The 12,995-nt window shown below is 35.9% G+C and overlaps 1 protein-coding gene across 2 annotated transcripts in view; it reads left to right on the top strand.

The window, feature by feature from the left end:
- The window catches only part of Kcnh7 (potassium voltage-gated channel subfamily H member 7), a 476,252-nt gene that overhangs the window by 373,684 nt on the left and 89,573 nt on the right, over nucleotides 1–12,995 (top strand). The window lies entirely within an intron of this gene.

Genomic DNA, 12,995 nt, shown 5'->3' with positions numbered 1-12,995 from the left:
GTTTCCATAATGAGTTGGGGTTTTGATTTTTTTTTTTTGCTTGTTTGTTTTTCCTCATTGGGAAGGTTGCAAGGGTGAAGGACTTGTATGAGAAGGTATGAGTGGGATTGGGATGCATGATGTGAAATTTATAAAGAACCAATAAGAATTAGGGAAATGACCCCCTTCACAATAGCCACAAACAGTATAAAGTATCTTGGGGTGACTCTTACCAAACATGTGAAAGATCTGTATGACAAGAACTTCAAGACTCTGAAGAAGGAAATGGAAGAAGACCTCAAAAAATGGGAAAAGCTCCCATGCTCATGGATCAGTAGAATCGATATAGTTAAAATGGCCATTTTGCCAAAAGTAATCTACAGATTCAATCCAATACCCATCAAAATCCCAACTCAATTCTTCACAGAGTTAGAAAGAGCAATTATCAAATTCATCTGGAATAACAAAAAACCCAGGATAGCTAAAACTATTCTCAGCAACAAAAGAAAGTCTGGGGGAATTAGTATCCCTGACCTCAAGCAATACTACAGAGCAATAGTGTTAAAAACTGCATGGTATTGGTACAGTGACAGGCAGGAGAATCAATGGAACAGGATTGAAGATCCAGAAATGAACCCACACACCTATGGCCACTTGATCCTCGACAAAGAAGCTGAAAACACCCAATGGAAAAAAGATAGCCTTTTCAACAAATGGTGCTGGTTCAACTGGAGGTCAGCATGCAGAAGAATGCGAATTGATCCATCCTTGTCTCCTTGTACTAAGCTCAAATCCAAATGGATCAAGGACCTCCACATAAAGCCAGACACCCTGAAGTTAATAGAAAAGAAACTGGGGAAGACCCTTGAGGACATCGGTACAGGGAGAAAGTTTCCGAAAAGAACACCAATAGTGTATGCTTTAAGAGCAAGAATTGACAAATGGGACCTCATAAAATTACAAAGTTTCTGTAAGGCAAAGGACACCATCAAGAGGACAAATCGGCAACCAACAAATTGGGAAAAGATCTTCACCAATCCTACATCAGATAGAGGGCTAATATCCAATATATATAAAGAACTCAAGAAGTTAGACTCCAGAAAACCAAACAACCCTATTAAAAAATGGGGTACAGAGTTAAACAAAGAATTCTCACCTGAAGAACTTCGGATGGCGGAGAAGCATCTTAAAAAATGCTCAACTTCATTAGTCATTAGGGAAATGCAAATCAAAACAACCCTGAGATTTCACCTTACACCAGTCAGAATGGCTAAGATTAAAAATTCAGGAGATAGCAGATGTTGGAGAGGGTGTGGAGAAAGAGGAACACTCCTCCACTGCTGGTGGGGTTGCAAATTGGTACAACCACTCTGGAAATCCCCCGAAAACTGGGCACCTCACTTCCAGAAGATCCTGCTATACCACTCCTGGGCATATACCCAGAGGATTCCCCACCATGTAATAAGGATACATGCTCTACTATGTTCATAGCAGCCCTATTTATAATCACCAGATGCTGGAAAGAACCCAGGTACCCCTCAACAGAAGAGTGGATGCAAAAAATGTGGTATATCTACACAATGGAGTACTATTCAGCCATTAGAAACAATGAATTCATGAAATTCTTAGGCAAATGGATGGAGCTAGAGAACATCATACTAAGTGAGGTAACCCAGAGTCAAAAGCTGAATCATGGTATGCACTCACTAATAAGTGGATATTAACCTAGAAACCTGGAATACCCAAAACATAATCCACACATCAAATGAGGTACAAGAAGAAAGGAAGAGTGGCCCCTTGTTCTGGAAAGACTCAATGAAGCAGTATTCAGCAAAACCAGAACGGGGAAGTGGGAAGGGGTGGGTGGGAGGACAGGGGGAGAAAAGGGGGCTTATGGGACTTTCTGGGAGTGGGGGGGGCCTAGGAAAGGGGAAATCATTTGAAATGAAAATAAAAAATATATCTAATAAAAAAATAATAAAAAAAGAATTTTTTAATCAAGTCTTTCTTTTAAAAGTAGAGATTGTATTTCATGATATAAAGATCCAAGATAAATTCATATTTCCCCAGGTGAAATATATATATTTTATATATATTATATATATATATTTATATATATATAAAATCATGGAATTATTTTTCACTCAGAAGTGAAGCAAACACTAACATAATGTAAAACAGTGATACTCAGACCTTTACTTTTTACAATTTTGAAAATTTGCCTGCTAATGAATGAAGTTTCAATTGTCCATGTGATCTGTTAACATTTTTAACATTTTTTAAAAAATTGGTTTTGTTTATTTACATTTCAAATGTTATCCCCTTCATAGTTTCCCCTAGAAATCCCTTATCCTATACCCTCCCCACTGCTTCTATGAGGGTGTGCCCCTACCCACCCACCCACTCCAGCCTCCCCACCCTTGCATTCCTCTACACTGGGGAATGTAGGACCAAGGTCCTCTTCTTTTGTTGATGCATGACAAGGCATTCCTCTGCTACATATATGTCTGGAGCCATTGGTCCCTCCATCTTTTAAATACAAGATTATCTTCTTTTCCACAGGGAATAATTACTTTCAATTTCTCAGCAGCACAGTAACTTCTGATCACATCCCTAGCAACAAATAGTATGCTCGCTCTTCTAGCCCTTCATATGGAATGGTTCAGGCTTTTTTTTTCCCCCCAATGTCTTGTATATTTCCAGAATAAAAATTCCCACTGCCAGAGGAGAAAGAACAAAATTTATCCTAAGGACAAACAGAATTATTTGGAAATAATATATGATGATAAGTAGCCTCACTTCACCAGAGGGGATGTAAGCAGAGATCCAGACAGATGTGTCTTTCCATTTTGTAGTAACACTTTTCCCTTATCCTTTACTTGTATTTAATTAACATTTAGCATGCTAGAATCACTGCTCCTCATTTCAAAACACATTGTTTAAAAGGTTAGTATTGAACTAACTTGATGTTTCTCTCTGAAAAATAAACAAACAAAAAGCCTGGGCTTGAATTTGTGCTAGCCAGCTGTCCCTGGGCACGGTGCCTTCCCTAGAATATGTTTAATATATACCCAGTGTCACTCCACTAAAGAAACTTGATGTTTTTTCCTCTTCCCCAGCAGCTGTCATTTACAAATAGCTTCTTGGCTAGGGGTGGGACTTCCCTTCACCCTATGCTGGAATTGTGTCTAGCATGGCTTTATGCAAGTCTTCTGCATGCTGTCACCATTTCTATGAGTTCATATATGAATGTGGTCTATTGTATCTGGAAAATGCTGTTTCTTTGAAGCTACTTACCAACTGTGGTTCTTGCAATCTTTCTATTCCAAGTTCCACATAGGTGCCTGAGCATTGAGATGAAGTATATGATAAAGGCACTTAGGGCTTAATAATGAGTTTTATTTTCTGCACATTAACCAGTTGTAGGTTTAAGTGTTAATTGATACTTTTATGATGAAGGTTGAGTAATGCATTGACCGGTGGGTATAGCAATGATGTAATAGGTATAATAATGCAGTCAGTATAGCCTGTAAGGTCTGAGGATGTCTATAGGACCCCATGGACCATCAACTCAAACTTTAACTAGAGTATGAAATCCAGAAGTTGGGAAAAACACTATCTTAAATTTTAATGTCAAATGAAGTCTGAATACTTTACATGTGAAAAGCCTAAAATAAGTTGTCAATGGGACTGAATTAGTAAGAACTATTTAAGATACAAGTTATACTAAATGGCATCATTTCCTATTTCTCATTTGAAATTTGAAAGAATATCTCAAAAGAAATAATCCATGTGTTTTGCTATTCATCCATGTTCAATAGAAAATTGAACAGGATCATTTCAAATACAAAGTAGGATTTGAAAGAAAACCAAGAATATTTTGTATACTGGTAAAACACAAAAGCTACAATGAATAAATCAAGAACAGGGATGCACATGTACAATTGTAGTTTACACATTTAATAAGCTGGCAGTTATTGAGAAAATTGTGCTCCCTGGGAAGAGGCACACAGTGGATTGATTTCCACTTGTTCTTTGAACGTATGATGCCTTATGTTCCAATTACATTCATGCTTCCACCTAGGAGGAATAAAAAAATCTTATTAGTTTTCTTTTTCTTAAAAAAATATCAAGGCTAAAATTTTTCTGATGAGACATAAGGTTTAATATCAGCCAAAATGGAATTATTTGTGACCATTTAGAATCAAGAAAAATGACCTCCCACAAAGTTGTCCCTGAGAAGTGATGTGAGAAACAGGATGTCTGTGATTATTCATACAGAGTTACTGCTTCTTCATCGAACCTTCTAAATAAGCTAAAGTACCATTCTTATTTCTCTTCATTTATTTTAAATTATGCATGTGCGTATTGGTTGAAAGTTACTTCAGAAATCAAAGGTGATTTGTTTTTAATGAACTAAATCAAAATTCTTCTATATGACTTGAAAATAATGTTGTTAGATGTCTCTGTTTGATAACACTATCCTATTGATACCTTCAGGTAACTTTTGGGTATAACTATTTCTGTATTATGATAGAATCAGTCATATATTTAATTTGATGACTCAACGTGGATTTTAGTATTAACATAATATTTTTAGTATTAGATTAATATTTTTCTCTCTTGAAGGATCTGGTAATATATAATTAAGATAAAAGTACTTTTATAGTTTTCATTTATCATGCAACTTTATTCCATATCTTGAGGATAGGGTATTTATTTAATATTTTCATAATTTTCTCTTACACAAATCTAATTTCTGCTAAATGTTTGCTAAGGAGGAAAGGAGAAGAAAGTGAGGGACACAGAGGTGAAAGGGAAGAAGGAAAGAAGGGAGAAATATAAAAACCTAGGCAGAAGGGTTAACAGCAAATTCTCTGGAAGTCATCTCTTTATACTTTTGTGGTTATATTAGATGGCTTCCAGTATATTGGCATTTATAATCCTTGTTCTCCTGGGTCTCCATTGAAGTTTGTCAGGTCTCCAAAAAGAAGAAATCCAGGAGGCAATGAGAGCCTTCCAGGAACCTGTTACTAAAGTAAATGACTCGAGTAAATTATTGCAGTTAGAATAAAATATCATAGACTCTTAGCCAGCTCCTACCTATCAGATGTGATCTAACCAAGTAAAACTCATCAACTTCCCCTCAGATGGAAATGTTCCTGTTGTCAAAGCTGCTTCCTAATGAATTAGCTCATTTCTAAATTGAAGATTTAACAGGAAGAAAAGGTTACTGTTCTCTATATTTATAGAATACAATATGATGCTTTGATACACATCTTCATTATGGAATAATAAAAATGACTAATATGTCAATCTCAAACCAAATCTCAGCTCACATCTGAAAACTAGCAGAGATATTGCCTTGGGAGTTTTGAGAAACCTTCCTTCTATGTGTAAGCCATCTATTCCTCAGGCAAGATGCCACCCTTGATTTCACTGGGATCTTGAACAAATTTTCTACTAGTAATGCTGTTGGTATATTTGTTATTGGTTTTTTGATAATTTAATTCAGTATATTTCTATCATAATTCTCCTGTCTCTCAACTCCTCCCAAATCTTCTAACGTTTCCTACCCAGCCCTATCATGTTTTCTTTTTACTATTATAAAAGAATGAAGAAAAGCCATCAAAAACTCAGGCACTTCTATAGTGTTGATCAACTATAGTCCTGAGCACAGGGCCTGCCTTGAGATGTGTGGTTGATATAGTCAGCGTCACTGTATTGAAGAAAACTGATTTTCACTCTTCTATTGTCTATCAATTGCAAATTGCTTAGAGAGGAACTTTGTGCCTAATTCTCCATTCTGAGACTGTCTGGCTTGAGCCAGTTCAGGTCTTATGTACCTTGTTACACTATCTGTGAATTCACAAGTGCATCAGCCTTGTTGCACCGATAAAATGGTATTTTTCTCACAACTGTATGCCACCTCTGGTTCTTATGATTATTCTGCCACTTCCTCCATGGGGAGGAGATGGCTATGATGCAGACTTCTCACTCAGGGCTAGTGCTCAAATGTCTCTCACTCTCAGTACATGATCTGTTGTCATGTTGTCTGCCTCTGTTTTAATTATCACCTATTGCAAGAAGAAACTTCTCTGGAGACAGTTGCCCTGATCTGACATGCTGCCTGGTGTCTCTACTTATGTTCTGTCTCCTTTGTACCAATTTCCCCTCTTTAGTCCTCATCTTTTTCTAACAGACTCAGAATGTGTCTCTCTTCTCTTTCTCACTCCTTGTCTCATTCCCTATCTCTGCTTCTTACATGACGACATGATGATTAAAATTAAGCTTGTAATCCAGAAATTCACAAAAGACTTTGCTCTAGGTCAAGTGTGTGTGGGGGAGGGGGGTGTCCAAGCTGATCTGGGTGTGGACACATGTGGATATATGCATACAATATGAGTGCGCATCTGTATAAAAGTCATGTCTTCTTTGATGCCATCCCACTGTGTTTTGAGACAGGTTTTCCCTCTGAAGTTTAAGCACAACAATTTGGCTAGACTAGCTGGCCAATAAACTCTAGGGATCTGCCTATCTCTGACTTCCCCCACTGCTAGAGTGACAGGTACATGTCACTGTGCTCTATTGCTAAGCCAGAGGTTCTATTGTCTTTTAGGTAATGGATAACTCTAAAAATCAGATAAAGGAAGTGAATACTTATTCCCTCAGAAATATATATCCCTACATAATATAAATCAGCATCTTTCAAACCTTAAGTTGCATTTTTTTCGAGTTACGATAAAAAACACAATGCTAAACCTGATTTATAGCAGAACCTGTACCTATGCATATCTGATTTCTACAAAATCAAATAATAGTATGTACTCAAATGCACACAGACACACACACATAGACACACACATACACACTCACACACACACACACACGCATAAACAAACACTCTTTTAACTCTATAGGACACATTTAAAGTTTAGAAAATTATTTGAACTCAGAATGTTGAATGATTATTGAATGATTAATGAAATATTACCTGATTTCACCATTTTATTTAATTGGAAATCACATCCTTCATGACAGATTTGAGATGTTGTGGTTCTTTTGCGTATTTCTATTTTTTTTATATTTTTGTTGGATATTTTCTTTATTTGCATTTCAAATGTTCTCCCCTTTCCTGGTTTTTCCTCTGAAAACACCTTAACCCATCCCCACCCCTGCCCACCAACCCACCCACTCTCGCTTCCCAGTCCTGATGTTCCCTATACTGGGACATCAGGCCTTCTCAGGACCAAGGACCTCTTCTCCCTTTGATGTCCAATCAGGCCATCCTCTGCTACATATGCAGCTAGGGCCATGGGTCCCTCTGTCTGTACTCTTTGGTTTGTGGCTTGGTCCCTAGGAGCTCTGGGGGTAGTGGTTCATTCATATTGTTGTTCCTCCTATAGGGCTGCAAGCTCCTTCAGCTCCTTTGGTCCTTTCTCTAGCTCCTCTATTGGGGACCTTGTGCTCAGTCCAATGGTTGACTGAGAACACCCGCCTCTATATTTGTCAGGTACTGGCAGAGCCTCTCAGGAGACAGCTGTATCAGGCTCCTGTTAGCAAGTGCTTGTTGGCATCCACAATAGTGTCTGAGTTTGGTGACTGTATATGGGTGGAACCCCAGATGGGACAGTCTCTGGAATTGTCTCTTTGCATATTTCTTATTTGAATGTCTAGGTAGTCATCATTCGAGAATGTCTGCTTTGATGGTGCTTAGCAGGTTTAGCTAAACTCATACGCTAAAACTCTGGAGAGTTTAAGTCTTTCCTGGTGCTATATAATCTATCTGTTTCACCTTGTTACTCAGTACTCTTTCCAAGAGATGTGAATATAACAAGCCTGTTAGTTTAATAAAAGTCTCAAGTCAAAGGTAAATAACAGGTGAACCAGCTCTGCTAACACTGCATCATGGTAGTTAGCAGCTGCCAAAAGTACTGCTTAATCTTTTGTAAGATTTAATCATTCCCTACTGAACTTTTCAAAAGAAAAAAAGTACTTATTAATCCTGGTATTCATGGAAAAATGTTCAAAGAGGATCTTCAATGAATAATAGTGCTGTTTCACACAAAGATTTCAGTTTTATGTAACACTAAACTGTTGGAAGTTAAATAAATAACAATGTGCTAACAAGAAGAAAAACGGACTTGGCTAAAAAAAAAATTTTAGTCTGTATTAAACTGTACATTTAATTGGTAGTTTGAGGGAAAAGAAAATGAAATGTCTTTCTGGATACCATGAAATCTCAGTTTTTTGCAATGAGTTGTTACCCTTCTCATCTTTCCTTTTTCTCTTAGAAAAAAATTCTTATTATAGTTCAGTTAATCATGTTTTGTATTTCTAAAATACAGTATTTCTCAAAGGTATGGAAAATGTTGGCTTTCTTAAGGAAATGGAATGGACTGAGAAGCAAATTTTCTAGTTAGTGGACTATGAGAATGCTCATTACATTGATAAACTAATATTTACTTACCTAATACTTCATTTCCCAAAACAATAGTTTCAAAGCCATTACATGATTAATTTTAGCTGATTTTTCACTTAAAATGTGTTTACTATTGTAAAATACATAATATTTAACATAAAAATGCATTTTAACTTAGACCATTTAAATAATGTAAAGGACAATAGAAATAATAGGATAGTATTTTAAACTCATTTTTTACTAAAAGAAGATAAATACAGTATAATTTATGAAATAATTTATTGTCAGTATTAAACAAAAAAGGTGGCACTAGTGATACAATTGCAAATATAATATAAATATAGGATACTTTTTGATACTCTGGAGTTAAAGTAAAATGTTTATACTCAAATATTTTAAAAGTTTTGCAAAATAGTGAGATTAGAATTTAATCACAGAGTTCCAATAACCAACTGTAGTGAGCATTATACATAAGCAGACCTCCTTCCTCTCTTCATTCTCCAGGCTATATCAAAAACAGTTTCTAACATTATAATCTTATACCCATAAATATTTCACCCTATAATCCTAAATTGTAAGAAATATTTTTGAAACATAACTACAGGGGCTAAAGAGATAGCTCAATGACAGGGAGCACTATCTGTTCTTTTAGAGGAACTAAGATCAACCCCTATTCCCACTGACAGCTCATAACCCAATCTATCAATCCTGTTTGAAAGCATCCAATGCCTTCTTTTGGCTTCTGTGAGCAGACAGAGGACACACACATGATGCACAGACAAATTTGCAGGCACAATACTCATACACAGAAAATTAAATAAAATTAAAATATTTTTTAAAATTACCTACAGATTCCCTTATGCCTAGAAGTAAGAATTTTGACTAATTTGTTTCTAAAAAAAAACATCATAACTGACACTTTCTTTTCTGTACTCTATATCCCCCAACAAGAGGTAGGGTATATCCTTCCATTATCATGAATTTGGACTGGCCTGCTTCTCCTCTGTCTAATAGACTATAAAATAAAATATTCATCTGAACATTGAGAAGGGTAGAAGCTTCTATTATTGACTCAGAGGAGGTAAGAATAGGAGAGAGGGAGGGAAAGAAGAGTAGAGTGAGAGAAAGGGAGATGAGAAAACAAAGAGGAAAGAGAGAAAAATGGAAGCAAAGTTCCTCAGCATATTGGGTAAGCTCTGCACTTCAGGAAGCCTCAGCACGGGATCAACTGTGTGAATCTTGGCTCTTTCTCAAAAGACAAGTAACACCAAACAAATCCAAAATGTCATCATATAGCACAGAAACCCTGCATTCTAAGCCATATCTTCATTCACATCTGATGCATAAATTTATAAATTATTAATATCTACTCTTCTTAATCACAAAAGTTTGGCTTACTAAATCAGTTTCAGTCCAAATTCAAATTACTCCAGGTGTTTTGCAAATATGAAGCTATTATGGGTATGTCTAAGCCATAAGGGAATATTCCTACAATTCTAAAGCATGATGAAAATGCTTTATATACCTGATAATAAAACTTCCCTATTTCACTATCTAATTCATTAAAGTTATGTGATATTATATTATGATATAATATATGCTGTTATATGACACTTCAAGTGGTGATCTGGGCATATACTAATATCACTGTCCCTAGCACATAGTTAAAAAAAAATGAGATCCAAAGAGATTAGTGACTTACAAGAAAAAAGTCTTATGCCATATGACTAATATTTAAATGTAGATCTTCAGATTTCTGGCAATGCACTTTCCCTTATTCGAAGATCAGTTGTGCCTCCAGAGACTTGTATCACAGGTCAGTCTGATTCAGACTTGTTAGAATGGGAACTACGGATAAAGGAGTTCTTGTCTACTCCTCTTCCTTCTTCTTGGGAAGAATTTATATCTCAAATATATGATACTAATCTTCATGTAACCTCTTGGTATATCTATGCCAAGGTACCAAAGAGCACAGAAAGTTCTGAGCTCTGATCATGGTTTTCTTTTCACCAGCATTTTATTACCAGACACATTTCTCTCAAACTGAATGAGACCATGCTCCCTGACTAGCAATACTCAACAATCCTCAAGCTGGTCGCCATGGGATGATGAATTCTTTTTGAAAATCTGATTTGTTGTCTTTGTGAAATTTAAGCCAGTACAATAATCATCTGAGTCATGAAAATGATGACCTCTAGTACAGAATTGAGCTTGAAAACCCAAGCTCATCTACATTTGGATTTGTAGTGAGAAGTCATGATATTAAAATATGGTATGAAAACCAAATTTGTTGAAATTATTTGACTAATAAAGTTACACAGTGATTGAATGAACATATAAATGATGAGTAGCAATGTACAAATTAAAAAAAAAGTTACATAACATGTAATACCATACCATCAAATAAACTCCATAAAGTGGACAAAATACAATAGTTCTATGATGACATATATCATGTGATAACATAATAAATAAACTACTATAGAAAACCCAGTTCAAGATAACTTGATCAGAAAAATCACTAGATGAAGAATTCAATAATGCCCAAAAGCTAAAGTTAACTTTAAGTAAGCAAAACCTCACAGAGTTATGAAGTAATGCCATTAAAATTGGCTTTCAAAGGCCAGCAAGAGCAGTGTTTGCCTTAAGGATTACATTTGATTATTCTGAAATAGCAATTAAAACTTTGAAGGTTGTAACATTATTTTGACTTTTTCAATGAGGCTTTGGAGGTTAGAAAAGTAAAACCATGATTTTATGTGTTATATTGGATCATGCCAAATGGCCAATTTTTGGTTCTTTTTGGTCTACAGGATTGTCAAACATTGAATTAAAGATGATAGCTTTAGTTCAATGATGGTATTTTATAATTCATCTGTTTTCATTTTTGGCATTTTGTTAGTTCCCAATGGCTGAAGATGATAAAGCATTAAAATGTTTTATTAAAACAATGGAATTTTATTCTCTCATAACTTGCAAACCTATATGGTGCAGATCAGTGTTTTCTTCTCAATAGTCTGAGGTTGGGGAGAAGCCAAATCTCTAAGGTCACATTTACAGATACTCTGAATTAGGTCATAAATATATTTTGAGAAGTACAAATTATAATAGTCATACTAAGAGGTATAAGCTAAGCCAAGCATTTTTGGGTTTTTTGTTTTGTTTTGTTTTTGTTTTTTGAGACAGGATTTCTCTGTATAGCCCTGACTGTCCTGGAACTAGCTCTGTAGACCAGGGCTGACCTCAAATTCATGGATCCATCTGCCTCCACTTCCTGAGTGCTGGAATTAAAGGCATGTGCTATCACTACTATGTTTAGGTTTTTAAAATTATAATTATCATTAACATAAATGAAATATATTTCCCTTTAAAAGAAGTTTGCATATTAAATGTAATAAACATTGCCCTAAAGCTCAATCCTGCAGTCTGTGCCACATCGCATTAGAGTCTTCAGTCTGCAATCTATGCTTTCCCACTGCTGTCCTCCACCACTGCCTCCTGTGTTTTACTCTTCTGTACAGCATTTGTCAGTATATAATTCCTCAAAATGCAACATCTCCTTTTGTGCTTCCTTCACTTCAATGATTCCATCCCTCCTCCTGCAGTGTGTTTCACCTTCAACCTCTCCATGCCCCTACACTGCCCCTACACTGCCAAATTTTTACTTGTATTCGAAGTCTCAACAAAGCTGCCATCTTTTCCTGAGTCTTCTACAAAGATCCCCTATCCACCCTCTGCACCATCCCCACTCACAGATATGGTGTAAAAGAGAGCTCAAAAGCCTCCCATTCTCCTCCAATGCCATTACATTAAGGACAGTGGACACCTAACCATCAAATGTTAGTGTGGAAGGAAAAGAGTTCCAGCCACAGTTTTATTCTTCAGGGGAAGTTCCAAAATGTTGTGTGCATTCTAATTCATACATCAGCTGGATCAAACACAGGTACCCTCTGTAGGGGGTTGTATCTGAAGCAAGCCAACCAAACCTTAAGAAATCCCAGAATGTTCATCTCTCTTTGTAAACAAAACGTTTTGTTGTCCATGGTGTTTTCTTTATATACTCCTCTATGAGGAGAATTTGTGGGGTTGAGAATTAGGAAGATCTTCTTAGCTTAAAGGTTTCAACAGTATAGAGTTGTTGGAGTAACCAATGAGCACACAGAAATCTAATGCAAAGGAAAATGGAGAAAAAGAACAGTTGATATTTTTAGATCTTTATAGCTGAAGTAAGGTTTGTTTTAAATTTTTCTTTGTTTAAGATAGGGAGTCTGTGTTTTATGAGAAAGACATATTGGGTTACATGAGGGCCTGATAGATGATCCACATTTTTCAACCAAGATGCTACACACTAGCTTTCTAGGTTGAATATAATCACTGTTGTGTTCTATCTAATTTGCTTTTTCCAAGTGGTAAGTAGATATTAAGCTAAACTTTGGTTTATATCTATTTACCCATTTTACCCATTTAGATTTTGAAAGTAGTACACTTGTATATTAGCACATCTTGGACTCTAAGAGTTTTTAATATTATAGAAATATTAAATCACTTCTCCCGATATTAAGTTGCTCTTATGCTTTTCATGTCATTTTTTACC

The sequence above is a fragment of the Apodemus sylvaticus genome, chromosome 5, assembly GCF_947179515.1.
Source record: "Apodemus sylvaticus chromosome 5, mApoSyl1.1, whole genome shotgun sequence".
Lineage (NCBI taxonomy): Eukaryota > Metazoa > Chordata > Mammalia > Rodentia > Muridae > Apodemus > Apodemus sylvaticus.
The sequence above is the reverse complement of the archived record's forward strand: the minus strand, read 5'-3'. Positions and strand labels throughout refer to the sequence as shown.